A 12,637-nucleotide genomic window follows, 5' to 3' on the forward strand; every position below is an offset into this window, starting at 1 on the left:
AATATCCTGGATGGTGAAGGGGAAATGAGATTTTCCCAGGGCTCAGGGATGAATGACTGAAAAGAATTAAAAAATAATAATTTTAAAAACACTTAAAATTAAAAGGAAACATAAATGTAAATGAAATTATCCCCACCCCCAACTTAGGAAAAATGTTAAGCTTATGTGTCCCAGAAAGGAAACTTTTAAAAGAAAAGCTCATATTTTAAAATATATGCAGGGTATTCATTTTAAGGTAATTAGGAAAAGCTATTTCCTATTTGTCAGAAATCAAAGGTATGTGCATTCTGAATAAAGATTTTGCTACCAAACCCTAAATAGCCATGAAGTATGAAATATGTTCTCCATATTATATAGCACTTTGAAATCTAGTTGGTCCTAAGAGAGAAGGTAAAAGTGGAAAACTGGAGTTTTAAAAGAAGTTATTTTTTCTCCTGTGCTACCTCCACTCCCATCCCTATGTAGTCATTCAAGAAAAGAAAATAGTTTAAAACAAAGAGCAAAACTAGGAATTACATCCACTGTCATATTCTAGCTTTCTTTCATTCATTCATTCACTCCACAAGGATTCACAGCGCTTCCCTTTTGACTAGGCACTGTAATAGCAAATAAAAGATGAGTAAGTTACACAGAGTCCCCACCCAGAGCTGCTCATCTCTTAGTGAGAGTGACACACACTTAAACAAATAATTATGTTCTAAGTGCTACCTAAAGACATAGCATTATTGAAACCCAAAATGCTGAGCGTCTGACACTGCGGAACTTGAAACAATCTTTACAGAGAAGGTGTCATTTAACCCGAGTCTTAAAATATGAGTAAGAGTTGGCCACGTGGCAGGGTGGGAGCTTCGCACGTATTTCAGAGAGGATGAAACATCTGATTTGACTGAAGCAGAGTAAGCATGGGGACGGGTGGAGGAGGTGGTGGGAGAAGAAGCAAAGTAGGGGTCAGACTTCCATGGACTCATATGTCATGCTGAGGTATTCGAACCTTACCGCACATGCAACAGAAAGCCACCAGGGATTCCTAACAAGGAAAGATTTCACTTTTATTCAGATAATTCAGGTGTTATCATACAGGAAAGAGAGAAGGTTCAGTTAGAAGCAGTATTTTACATGGCTACACTCAATGTCCCATCACCCCACCCCGGCCAAGCCTAGTTTCTGCACAATCTGGATCCCATATGTTACAACTCCCCTTTTTGTTTTTTTGTCTTTTGGGTTTTTAAAATTAATTAATTAATTAATTAATTATATGGCTGCTCCGGGTCTTAGTTGCGGCATGTGAACTCTTAGTTGTAGCATGTGGGATCTGGTTCCCTGACCATGGATTGACCCTGGGCCCCCTGCATTGGGAGCGCAGAGTCTTAGCCACTGGGCCACCCGGCTAGTCTCTACATCTCCCCTTTTTGTAATCGCTACCCCGTTCACCTTTATCTCCTGCTAATCATTCATTCAATCAATCATTTCATCATTCAACAAATATTTATTGAGCCCTTCTAAAATGTCAGGCAAGGCACTGTGTAGGGGCTGGCGAGGCACATCAGAAGGACAGTGTCTGCACCCTGGCAGAGCCTATAGTCTAGCAGTGCTGACAGATCTGTTTACATATAAGTAATTGCAATGATGTGTAATGAGTAAGACAATGGGAAGTGATGGGGGCTTCCCTGGGGAAGTGATAGGAGGCTTGTGACGTGAAGGATGAGTAAGCTTTAGCCGAAGTATGTGTGTTGGAAGTAGAAAGGGGAAGAGACAGACAAAGCCCAGCAAATGGGAAAGAGCCAAAGGCAGGAGAAAGCTTGGCACCTGGGAGGAAACGAAAGGCAGCCCATGTGCCTGGAGAGTCCAGTGAGCTGGAGAGATGGGCTGGCCTCAAGCCTTACCACCTACACACTTGACCACCCTGTGCGGCCTGTGGGCACGGAGGTACACGCATGTGTGGGGAGGTGCGAAGGAGAATTATCGTTTCCTGTTACCATATTCATCCTGTGCTCAGGCAGGAACTCTTACATACATTTGTTACTCATCTGCATTTTAGAATTAGAAAACAGGAGGGCAGAGAACCTTAGAAACTATCCAGAATGGCACTTCTCAAGGTGTGCCCTGTGGACCAACTATGGAATCCCTGAAGATGAGGCCAGAAACCCGCCTTTTTAAACCCGCATCTCAGGGGCTTCTTCAGCATTCTGAGGGTGGAAAACCACTGTGCTACTGCAACTGTCCCCATTTCAAAGTCAGGATATTAAGAACTGAAGAAAACCAATGATTTGTCTAAAACAGCATCTTAACTACTTCAGCAGTACTGACATTTTGGACCAAGGAACCCTTTGCTGCTGGGGACTGTCCTGTGCACTGTGGGACGTTTAGGAGCGTCCCTGGCCATTAACAACCAGATGCCACTAGCAACCCTGCAGTTGCAACAAGCAAAAATGTCTCCAGTCGTTCACTAGGGGACAAAGTCACCCCTGATTGAGAACCACTGTGTAAAGTCACACTGATAACCAGAAGCGGAGGCAGGACAGCACTCAAAAGTCCTGATTCACAGCCCAGCCACCTCCCTGTATCAGCCGGATCCTCTTTTTGGCTGTGGGAAGCAGGAGGAGGAGAAGAGGCACACAGGTCGTAGAGGCCGGGGGGGATGGAGCAGGAGACGAGGCTGGCACAGGTGACAGCACTGCTTTTTTTCCAGGAACCTGGGACATTACTCCTGGCTTTTTCGTGATTTATTGTGCAGCTCATCATCCCTATTTCTCCACCTGTTTAAACCTTGATCTTCCAGGAGAACTGGCAGGATTCACATTGGCAACATCTTGGAAAACCACATAGAAAGGTGCCATCCAAAAAGTTTTTTTTTACTGAGACTGATTTAAAAGTGGGCCTGTGTAGGAACCAAGAGGGCCGTGTTCTAAATTTAGCGCTCTTCCAAGAAGAGGAGTGTAGCGGGGGGGGGGGGGGACCGATGTAAAAGGAATCAGGAAGTGTGGCTGCAGGTTCCAGCTCTTTCCAAACTACCTTTGTGGCCTTTCGCAAATCACTTCGGCTTTCTGGTCTAGGAGCAGTTTCCCATCAGATGAAGGGATTAAAATAGGCCACTACAATGCAACCAGAGATTACCATACTAAGTGAAGTAAGTCAGAAAGAGAAAGACAAATACCATCTGATATCACTTATATGTGGAATCTAAAATATGGCACAAATGAACCTATCTATGAAACAGAAACAGAATCAGGGACATAGAGAACAGACTGGTGGTTGCCAGGGGGAGGTGGGTGGAAGAGGGTTGGATTGGGAGTTTGGGATTAGCAGATGCAAACTGGTATATGTAGGATGGATAAACAACAATGTCCTACCATGTAGTGCAGGGAACTATATTCAATATCCTGTGATAGACCATAATGGAAAAGAATATGAAAAAGAATGTATGTATATGTATAACTGAGTCACTTTGCTGTACAGCAGTAATTGACACAACATTGTAATTCAGCTTTACTTCAATAGAAAATAAATTAAAGGTAGCCAAGATGACAGTGTGGGAAGATGCACAGTTAGCATCTCCCCACAGCTAGGGTGCCTGCCAGCCGCTGGTGGGGGACTCTGATGCCCAAGGACATGGGAAGAACCCAAAGTGAACTGGTAGGATGTAGGGGGACTGAGGGGGGAGGAGAAGTGGAGGCCAGACAGGATCAGCGCCCCTGAGGCCAGGGAGATCAGGAGAGGCAGGTGGGAGGGACTCTCCGGGAAGAGCAGGAGAGAGACAGAGGGTGATCACATGGACCACTTGGGCTGGGGAGCCTGCTGAGGTCCCAAGCTGCTACCACCCCCCCAAAGCCCCATCCAGGCAGTGTGGGTCCTGGGCGCATAGGAAGGAGGCCGGGCAGATCAGGAGAGGTAGGCATGAGGGGCCCTCCCAGACTGGAGGAGCAAGAGAGGAGAGGAGGGCATTTGCCCCATCCACTCTAGCCCAGGAAGCCTGCTGGGCTCCCAGGTAAGGTCCCCTGCCCTCTGAGCCCAGGGTGGGGGGGTATGCCTGGGCCCTTTCTGCTCCTTGAGCCTAAGCCCCACCTGCCGTAGCCCACAGGGCCTTTTCCAGCCCTATGGGTCCTGAACATTGGCCCTGCCCACTGCTCAAACCTCACCCTTGCTTAGGCCCCGCCCTCCACAGCCAAGGCCTTTCCCCCCTTCTTTTTTTTTTAATTTTCCCTCCTCCTCTTTTTGTTACTATTGTGGTACTGATGTAACTTCTGGTTATTGATTCATCTGTATTTTTATTTTTACATTATTTCTAACATATCTGTTAGTTTCCTAGTCTAATTTTATTTTTTACTTTGTTATTTTTCTCTTTTTTTTTTTTTGCTGCCCCACGGGGTTTGCAGGATCTTGGTTCATGAGCTGACGGTTGGGATGAAGCTCCTGTGATGGGAGCTCTGAGTCCAAAACACTGGCCTAACAGAGAACATCAGACCTCAGGGAATATTCATTGGAATGGGGTCTCATGGAGTTCCTCATCTCAGCACCAAGACCCAGCTCTACCCAATAATCTACAAACTACAGTGTTGGAAGCCTCCAGCCAAACAACAGGTAAGACAGGAACACAATCCCACTCATTAAAAAAAAAAGAGAGAGAAAACAAAAATGAGATGGAAAAAAAGTACAGCATAGATGAAAGTGCAAGGTAAAAATCCACACGACCAAATAAATGAAGAGGAAATAGGCAATGTACCTGAAAAAGAATTCAGAGTAATGATAGTAAAGATGATCCAGAATCTCAGAAATAGAAAGGAGGCACGGACTAAGAAAATACAAAAAATGTTTAACAAAGACCTAGAAGAACTAAAGAACAAACAAACAGAGATGAATAACACAATAACTGAAATGAAAAATACACTAGAAGGAATCAATAACAAAATAACTGAGGCAGAAGAACAAATAAGTGAGCTGGAAGACAGAATGGTGGAAATCACTGCCAAGGAGCAGAATAAAGATAAAAGAATGAAAAGAATTGAAGACAATCTCAGAGACCTCTGGGGCAACACTAAATGCACCAATATTCGAATTATAGGGGTCCCAGAAGAAGAAGAGAAAAAAAAGAGTCTGAGAAAATATTTGAAGACATTATAGTCAAAAACTTCCCTAAGATGGGAAAAGAAATAGTCACCAAAGTCCAGGAAGCACAGAGTCCCATACAGGATAAACCCTAGGAAAAACACACCAAGACACACATTAATCAAACTAACAAAAATTAAATACAAAGAAAAAATATTAAAAGCAGCAAGGGAAAAATAAAAAATAACATACAAAGGAATTCCCATAAGGTTATCAGCTGATTTTTCAGCGGAAACTCTGCAGGCCAGAAGGGAGTGGCAGGATATACTTAAAGTTATGAAAGAGAAAAACCTGCAACCAAGATTGCTCTACACAGCAAGGATCTCATTTAGATTCAATGGAGAAGTCTAAAGCTTTTCAGACAAGCTAAAGCTAAGAGAATTCAGCACCACCAAACCAGCTTTACAACAAATGTTAAAGAAACTTCTCTCAGCGGGAAACACAAGAGAAGAAAAAGGCCCACAAAAACAAACCCAAAACAATTAAGAAAATGGTAATAGGAACATCCATATCGATAATAACCTTGAATGCAAATGTATTAAATGCCTCAACCAAAAGATACAGACTGGCTGAATGGATACAAAACAAGACACATATATATGCTGTCTACAAGAGACTCACTTCAGACCTAGGGACACATACAGACTGAAAGTGAAAGGATGGAAAAAGATATTCCATGCAAATGGAAATCAAAAGAAAGCTGGAGTAGCAATACTCATATCAGATAAAATAGACTTTAAAATAAAGACTGTTATAAGACATAAGGAGGGACGCTACATAATGATCAAGGGATCAATTCAAGAAGAAGATATAACAATCACAAATGTTTATGCACCCAATATAGGAGCATCTCATCCATAAGGCAAATGCTAGCAACCATGAAAGGAGAAATCAACAGTAACACACTAAAAGTAGAGGACTTTAACACCCCACTTACACCAATCCAAACAGAGTATACAAAACACCCAACAGATTGGATGATTACAGATCATCCGAACAGAAAATAAATAAGGAAACACAAGCTTTAAATGACACAGTAGACCAGATAGATTTAATTGATATTTACAGAACATTCCACCCCAAAGTGGCAAAATACTCTTTCTTCTCAAGTGCACACAGAACATTCTCCAAGATAGATCACAACTTGGGTCAGAAATCAAGCCTCAGAAAATTTAAGAAAATTGAAATCATATCAAGCATATTTTCTGACCACAATGGTATGAGACTGAAAATCAATTACAGAAAAAAACTGTAAAAAACACACATACATGGAGGCGAAACAGTGTGCTACTAAACCAAGAGATCACTGAAGAAATCAAAGAAGAAATTTAAAAATACATTGAAACAAATGACAACGAAAACATGATGACCCAAAATGTATGGGATGCAGCAAAAGCAGTTCTAAGAGGGAAGTTTATAGCAATTCAATCGCACCTCAAGAAACAAGAAAAATCTCAAATAAACAATCTAGCCCTACACTTAAAACAACCAGAGAAAGAAGAACAAAGAAAACCCAAAGTCAGTAGAAGGAAAGAAATCATAAAGATCAGAGCAGAAATAAATGAAATAGAAATGAAGAAAACAATAGCAAAGATCAATAAAACTAAAAACTGGTTCTTTGAGAAGATAAACAAAATTGATAAACCCTTAGCCAGACTCATCAAGAAAAAAAGGGAGAGGATGCAAATCAATAAAACTAGAAATGAAAAAGGAGAAATCACAACTGACACTGCAGAAATACAAAGAATTATAAGAGACTACTACAAACAACTATATGGCAATAAAATGGATAACCACGAAGAAATGGACAAATTCTTGGAAAGGTACAATTTTCCAAGACTGAACCAGGAAGAATTAGAAAATATAAACAGACGTAACACAAGCAATGAAATTGAAACTGTAATTAAAAATCTTCCAACAAACAAAAGTCCAGGACCAGATGGCTTCACAGGCGAATTCTATCAAACATTTAGAGAAGAGCTAACACCAGTCCTTCTCAAACTCTTCCAAAAAACTGAAGACGGGACTTCCCTGGTGACGTAGTGGTTGAGGGTCTGCCTGCTGATGCAGGGGACACGGGTTCGTGCCCCGGTCCGGGAAGATCCCACATGCCGCGGAGCAGCTAGCACCGTGAGCCATGGCCGCTGAGCCTGCGCGTCCGGAGCCTGTGCTCCGCAACGGGAGAGGCCACAGCAGTGAGGGGCCTGTGTACCACAAAAAACAAACAAACAAAAAAAAAAACTGAAGGGGGAGAAACACTTCCAAATTCATTCTACAAAGCCACCATCACCCTGATACCAAAACCAGATAAAGATGTCACAAAAAAGAAAACTACAGGCCAGTATCACTGATGAACATAGATTCAAAAATCTGAACAAAATACTAGCAAACAGAATCCAACAGCACATTAAAAGGATCATACACCATGATCAATTGGGATTTATCCCAGGGATGCAAGGATTCTTCAATATACAGAAATCAATCAATGTGATACACCACATTAACAAATTAAGCAATAAAACCCATATGATCATTTCAATAGATGCAGAAAAAGCTTTTGACAAAATTCAACACTCATTTATGATAAAAACTCTCCAGAAAATGGGCATAGAAAGAACCTACCTCAACATAATAAAGGCCATATATGACAAACCCACAGCAAGCATCATACTAAATGGTGAAAAACTGAAAGCATGTCCACTGTCTCCACTCTTATTCAACATAGTTTTGGAAGTCCTAGCCACAGCAATCAGAAAAGAAAAAGAAATAAAAGGAATCCAAATTGGAAAACAAGAAGTAAAACTGTCACTGTTTGCTGATGACATGATACTATACATAGAAAATCCTAAAGATGCCACCAGAAAACTCCTAGAACAAATTAATGAATTTGGTAAGGTTGTAGGATGCAAAATTAATGCACAGAAATCTCTGGCATTCCTATACACCAACAACAAAAAATCAGAAAGAGATATTAAAGAAACACTCCCATTCACCACTGCAACAAAAAGAATAAAATACCTAGGTATAAACCTGCCTAAGGAGGCAAAAGACTTGTACTCAGAAAACTATAAAACACTGATAAAAGAAATCAAAGATGATGTAAACAGATGGAGAAATATACCATGTTCTTGGATTGGAAGAATCAATATTGTGAAAATGACTATACTACCCAAAGCAATCCCTATCAAATTACCAATGGCATTTTTCACAGAATTAGAACAAAAAATTTTACAATTCGTATGGAAACACAAAAGACCCTGAATAGCCAAAGCAATCTTGAGAAAGAAAAATGGAGCTGGAGGAATCAGGCTCCCCAACTTCAAACTATACTACAAAGCTACAGTAATCAAGACAGTATGGTATTGGCACAAAAACAGGAATATAGATCAATGGACAGGATAGAAAGCCCAGAGATAAACCCACGCACATATGGGTACCTAATTTATGACAAAGGAGGCAAAAACATACAATGGAGAAAAGACAGCCTCTTCGATAAGTGGTGCTGGGAAAACTGGACAGCTATATGTAAAAGAATGAAATTAGAACACTACCTAACACCATACACAAAAATAAACTCCAAATGGATTAAAGACTTAACTGTAAGACCAGACACTATAAAACTCTTAGAGGAAAACATAGGAAGAACACTCTTTGACATAAACCACAGCAAGATCTTTTTTGACCCACCTCCTAGAGTAACGGAAATAAAACCAAAAATAAACAAATGGACTTAATTAAACTTACAAGCTTTGCACAGCAAAGGAAACAATAAACAAGACAAAAAGACAACACTCAGAATGGGAGAAAATATTTGCAATTGAAACAACAGAAAATGATTTAATCTCCAAAATATACAAACAGCTCATGGAGCTCAATATCAGAAAAACAAACAATCTAGTTAAAACATGGGTGGAAGACCTAAATAGACATTTCACCAAGGAAGCCATACAGATGGCCAAGAGGCACATGAAAAGATGCTCAACATCACTAATTATTAGAGAAATGCAAATGAAAACTACAATTAGGTATCACCTCACGGTGGTCAGAATGGCCATTATCAAAAAATCTAGAAACAATAAATGCTGGAAAGGGTGTGGTGAAAAGGGAACCCTCTTGCACTGTTGGTGGGAATGTAAATTGATACAACCACTATGGAGAACAGTATGGAGGTTCCTTAAAAAACTAAAAATAGAACTACCATATGACCCAGCAATCCCACTAGTGGGCATATACCCTGAGAAAACCATAATTCAAAAAGAGACATGCAGGACTTCCCTGGTGGTGCAGTGGTTAAGAATCTGCCTGCCAATGCAGGGGACACGGGTTTGAGCCCTGGTCCAGGAAGATTCCACATGCCACAGAGCAACCAAGCCTGTGCACCACAACTACTGAGCCTGCACTCTAGAGCCTGCCAGCCGCAACTACTGAAGCCCACACGTCTAGAGCCCGTGCTCCGCAACAAGAGAAGCCACCGCAATGAGAAGCCCATGCATCGCAACAAAGAGTAGCCCCTGCTCAGTGCAACTAGAGAAATCTGCACACAGCAATGAAGACCCAATGCAGCCAAAAATAAATTAATTAATTAAAAAAAGAGACATGTACCACAATGTTCATTGCAGCAACCTAAATATCCATCAACAGATGAATGGATAAAGAAGATGTGGCACACATATACAATGGAATATTACTCAGCCATAAAAAGAAATGAACTTGAGTTATTTGTAGTGAGGTGGATGGACCTAGAGTCTATCATACAGAGTGAAGTAAGTCAGAAAGAGAAAAACAAATACCGTATGCTAATGCATATATATGGAATCTAAAAAACAAAAAATGATACTGATGAACCTAGTTGCAGGGCAGGAATAAAGAGGTAGATATAGAGAATAGGTTTGAGGCCCTGGGGTGGGAGGGCAAAGCTGGGGCAAAGTGAGAATAGCATCGACATATATATAGTACCGAATATAAAATAGTTGGCTGGTGGGAAGCAGCAGCATAGCACAGGGAGATCGGCTCGGTGCTTTGTGATGACCTAGAGGGGTGGGATAGGGAGGATGGGAGGGAGCCTCAAGAGGGAGGGGATATGGGGACATGTGTATGCATATGGCTGATTTGCTTTGTTGTGCAACAGAAACTAACACGGTATTGTGAAGCAATTATACTCCAATAAAGATCTATTTAAAAATTAATTAATTAATTAATTTTAAAAAAATAGGCCACTGCATCTGGGCTTGGACTCACACTGTGTCCTCTGCCCAAGAGGACCTATCACTGATCATCAAAAACCCAAACTCTGGGCTTCCCTGGTGGCGCAGTGGTTGAGAGTCCGCCTGCCGATGCAGGGGACATGGGTTCGTGCCCTGGTCCGGGAAGATCCCACATGCCGCAGAGCGGCTCGGCCCGTGAGCCATGGCCGCTGAGGCTGCGCGTCCGGAGCCTGTGCTCCGCAACGGGAGAGACCACAACAGTGAGAGGCCCGCGTACCGCAAAAAAAAAAAACCCCAAAACCCAAACTCTACCTTTCCTCCAAAATCCAGCTCAGTCATGAGTCCTCATTTTCTTCGGTGATAATGATGTGGTTATGTAAAAGAAAGTCCTTGTTCTTAAAAGATGCATGCTGATTATTTAGGAATAAAGTGTCATGATGTCTACAACTTACTCTCAAATGCTTCTGAAAAATATGTAATATGTATATTATATGTACATATATATGTATGCATGTATTTTTAATACATAGAGGGAAAGCAAACATACCGAAATATTACTAAATGTTGAATCTCACTGAAGGGTATATGGGTGTTCATTTTATAATTCTTTCCCTTTTTCTGTCTGTTTTAAATTTTTCACAATCAAATGTTGGAGTGAAAAACAGCTCCAATTCTATCTCCTCCACAAAGCCTTTCTTGAATTAGCTTTCTTGAAATAATTCCTCTGAATTCCCACAGCACTTATGTACTCTGTGTTTATCATTTTCTACCTTGCATTACAGTTAAGTACTCACATAGTGGGTCATAAAATTGCTAAGGCAACACTCAGCTATGCGGAGAACATTTGTTCTAAAACTGCTCTTTATTTAGTTTGCAACTTCTCTGTTCTTCCTCATGAGACCCCATGCAGCTGGAAGCAGGGAAAAAAATCAAAGTAAATTTTAGTCCAATCTTGTTTTCTCAGATTGATCATAGAATTGAAACAGTTGCTTTAGGTAACTCAGTCACATTTGGATAAAGGCCAGACCTTAGATCTCCCCACTCACGCTATACTTTCTCAGGATGGCATTTGGGTGGAGGAGAGAAATTGACTGGGTTCAGGAGATGTCACAGGAAGGGGTCCTAAGATCAGCTTACAAAACTGGCGAGTGATAGTACACCTGTCATGCAGACATTAACTCTACACCTGGCAATAAGATCCTTGAGGGATGTTTCAGTGTCTTGAGAATCGGTAGGAGGATGTTTTATCTGTGTGCCCAGAGGGCCTGGATCATGCTTTATACTTACAGGTTCTCCATAGTCATTGATGTCTGCACTCCCTCTGGTCTGTTTCCTCTACCTCCACAGCGACCTCTGTTATCATCACCCGCCAAAATGTCACAAATTAATAAACAATTTGATATGAATAATAACTAATGTACTGAGGGCCTAGTATGGGCAAGGCACTGGGCCAAGCTCTTTACAAGGAATATTTCATTTAATCCTCACAATACCCAGCTGAGTTAGTACTATAATTATCTTATAATAAGGACAATCATTGGTCTTTTCATTGCCTGATGATTGAATTAGCCTTTCTTCGAACTCTCTGCAGGATTCGTTCCTACGGACTATCATGTCATGTTTGAAACTCCCATTCTCTGTGACCTCTCAATTTACTCACCCAACCACCTCTCCTCCAGCCGTATCAGTTTCCTTTCTGTCTTCCATAAATGCTGTAGGATTTCTGGCCCTCCCACTTTTTCAAATCGCCTTTTGCCTTCCCTCCAGTCTCCTTCATGCCCCTTCAAAATCCATTGTTAAGGACCAACTTTCACTGAAGCATTCAGTACACTTTTACGGAGCACCCACTTTGCACTCAAACTCATTGTCCTTGGCCCTAGAGAAACAATGTTAAGGAAAAGAAAGGCAGGCACGATCCCCACCATCACGGAATCTGCAGTCTGGTGACTGTCTATGCTTTACTGTTACCCAGTTGTTCAAGCAAGAAACAATCTCTCTTGCACCTTCTTTCAAAGCTGCATGGTATCTGTACCACCCACTGGACACGCATCCAGTACGGCTCTGTAGAGTTCATCATCGTATTCAGGGATTAGTTTGAGGATAACAATAATAACATCAGTAGCTTTCACTGAATGTCCTCTACCCCAGGCACTCACTCTACTTACGTAGTCTCTAGTTTTCTCGCTGACATTGCCAGAAAGGGGTGATTTTTCTCTCTTTAGCAATGAAGCCCTTGAGAGTCAGTGTTGATAAGTAAACTGCTCAAGGGCCCATAATTAGTAAATGACATTATTAGTGGGAGAACCCAGGTTCTGTAGCTCCAAAGGCAG

This window comes from Mesoplodon mirus (assembly GCF_964341445.2).
Source record: "Mesoplodon mirus genome assembly, chromosome: 11".
In the NCBI taxonomy this organism is placed as follows: Eukaryota; Metazoa; Chordata; class Mammalia; order Artiodactyla; family Ziphiidae; genus Mesoplodon; species Mesoplodon mirus.